Source organism: Xylocopa sonorina, unplaced genomic scaffold, assembly GCF_050948175.1.
Source record: "Xylocopa sonorina isolate GNS202 unplaced genomic scaffold, iyXylSono1_principal scaffold0275, whole genome shotgun sequence".
NCBI classification, from domain to species: Eukaryota; Metazoa; Arthropoda; class Insecta; order Hymenoptera; family Apidae; genus Xylocopa; species Xylocopa sonorina.
The window spans coordinates 280,038-283,414 of NW_027490346.1; positions in this window are offsets into that span (position 1 = coordinate 280,038).

Sequence of the window (3,377 nt, forward strand, 5' to 3'; positions counted from 1 at the left end):
GCGTTTGCAGGTGTCTACTTATCGAAGCAATAGAGATCTAGTGCTTCTTAATACGGGATATCGCATATTATTTCTATATCTCGTGATAAGATATAGCATTCATTGTGCAGTGTTATGTATACCTCGTTTTCGCTTCAAACGAATGTAAATGCGACACTTCCACGCTAGGAAATAGCGTTTGCAGGTTCCAACATATCGTAGCAATAGAGTTCTAATGTTTCGAAGAACGCGATATCGCATTTCACTTATATGTTTCATGGTAAGATAAAATAATCATTGCGATGTGTCACTTATACCTCGCATACACTTCAAATGAATGTAAATGCGTCGCTTCCATCCAAGGAAATAGCGTTTGCAGATCACTACGTTTCGAAGCAGTAGTGTTCTAATGCTTCTTAGAACGGAATATCGCATCTCATTTCTATGATTCATGGTAAGATATAATATTCATTACGAAGTGTCATGAATATCTCGTACTCACTTCAAAGGAATATAATTGCGACACTTCCTTGCTAGGAAATTGCGTTTCCAGATGTCAACGTATCGAAGCTATAGAGTTCTAATGCTTCTCAAAACGCGATATCGCATCCCTTTTCTATGATTCGTGATAAGATATAATACTCATTGCGAAGTGTTACGCATTCCTCGTATAAATTTCAGATGAATGTAAGTGCTACACTTCCTTGTTAGGAAGCAGCGTTTGCAGTTGTCTGCGTATCGTAGTAAAGGAGTTCTAATGCTTCTTAAAGCGAGATGTCGCATTTCATTTCTATGTTTCGTGATAAGATATAGTATTCATTGTGGAGTGTTATGTATATCTCGTCTACACTTAAGAAGAATGTAAATTCGACACTTCCATGCTAGGAAATAGCTTTTCCAGATGTCTACGTATCGAGGCAACTAAGTTCTAATGCTTCTTAAATCGCAATATCGCAACTCATTCCTATGTTTCATGATAAGATATAATATTCATTGCGAAATGTCATGTATACCTCGCGTACACTTCAAATGAATGTAAATGCGACACTTCCTTGATAGGAAATAGCGATGACAAATGTCTACGTATCGAAGCAACAGAATTCTAATGCTTCTTAAAACAAGATATCGCATCTCATTTTAATGTTTTATGATATATGATATTCATTGCGAAGTGTCATGTATACCTCGTAGTCACTTCAAAAGAATGTAAATGCGACACTTCCTTGCTAGGAAGTAGCGTTTGCAGATGTCTACGTATCGAAGCAATTGATTTCTAATTCTTCTTAAATCGCGATATCGCATCTCACTTCTACGTTTCATGATAAAATATAATATTCAATGTGCAGTGTTATGTATACCTCGTATTCACTTCAAAAGATTGTAAATACGACACTTCCTTGCTAGGAAATAGCGTCTGCAGATATTTACGTACCGTAGCAATACTGTACTAATGCTTCTTCAACCGCCATATCGCATCTCATTTCTATGTTTTATGATAAGATATAATATTCATTGCGGAGTGTCATGTATACCTCGCATACACTTCAAATGAATGTAAATCCGACGCTTCCTTGCTAGGATATAGCGATGGCAGATGTCTACGTGTCGAAGCAACAGAGTTCTTATGCTTCTTAAAACGAGATATCGCATCTCATTTCTATGTTTCATGATAAGATATAATATTCATTGTGCAGTGTTATGTACACCCCGTATTCACATCAAAAGAATGTAAATACGACACATCCTTGCTAGGAAATAGCGTTTGCAGATGTCTACGTATCGAAGCAATAGAGTCCTAATGCTTCTTAAATCGCGATATCGCACCTCAATTCTACGTTTCATGATAAGATATAATATTCATAGCGGATTGTCATGTATACTTCGTATTTACTTCAAAAGAATGAAAATGCGACACCTCCTCGCTAGGAGGTACCTTTTGCAGATGTCTACGTATCGAAGCAATAGAGTTCCAATGCATCTTAAATCGCGATATCGCATCTCATTTCTACGTTTCATGATAGGATATAATATTCATTGTGCTGTGTTATGTATATCCCGTCTACACTTCAAGTGAATGTAAATGCGACACTTCCTTGCTAGGAAATAGCATTTGTAGATGTCTACGTATCGTAGCATTAGGGTTCTAATGCTTCTTAAAACGAGATATCGCATCTCATTTCCATGTTTTATGATAAGATATAATATTCATTGCGGAGTGTCATGTATACTTCGTATTGACTTCAAAAGAAAGTAAATGCGACACTTGCTTGCTAGGAAGTAGCGTTTGCATATGTCTACGTATCGAAGCAATCGAGTTCTCATGCTTCATAAATCGCGATATCGCATCTCATTTCTATGTTTCATGATAAGATATAATATTCATTGCGAAGTGTAATGTATACCTCGTATTCACTTCAAAAGAATGTAAATGCGACACTCCCTTGTTGGGTGTAGCGTTTGCAGTTGTCTACGTATCGGATCAATTGTGTTCTAATGCTTCTCAAAACGCCATATCGCATCTCATTTCTATGTTTCATGATAAGATATAATATTCATTGCGAAGTTTTATGTATTCCCCGTCCACACTTCAAATGAATGTAAATGCGACATTTCCATCCTTGGAAATAGCGTATCCAGATGTCTACGTATCGAAGCAATAGAGTGCTAATGCTTCTTAAAACAGGATACCGCATCTCATTTCTATGTTTAATGTTAAGATATAATATTAATTGCGAAGTGTCACGTATACATCGTATTCACATAAAAAGAATGTAAATGGGATACTTCCTTGCTAGGAAATAGCGTTTGCAGATCTCTACGTATCGAAGCAGTAAAGTTCTAGTGCTTCTTAAAACGGAATGTCGCATCTCATTTCAATGTTTCACTATAAGATATAATATTTATTGCCAAGTGTCACGTATACCTCGCATACACTTCAAATAAGTGTAAATGTGACACTTCCTTGCTAGGAAATAGCGTTTGCAGGTGTCTACGTAGCGAAGCAATAGAGTTCTAATGCTGCTTAAAACGTGATATCGCATCTCCTTTCTATGTTTCATGATAAGATTTAATATTAATTGCGAAGTGTCATGTATACTTCGTATTCACATTGAAAGATTGTAAATGTGACACTTCCTTGCTAGGTAATAGCGTCTCCAGATGTCTACGTATCGAAGCAATAGAGTTCTAATGCTTCTTAAAACGGGATATCGCATCTCATTTCTATGTTTCATGATAGGATATAATATTCATTGCGAAGTTTTATGTATTCCCCGTCCACACTTCAAATGAATGTAAATGCGACATTTCCATCCTTGGAAATAGCGTCTCCAGATGTCTACGTATCGAAGCAATAGAGTGCTAATGCTTCTTAAAACAGGATACCGCATCTCATTTCT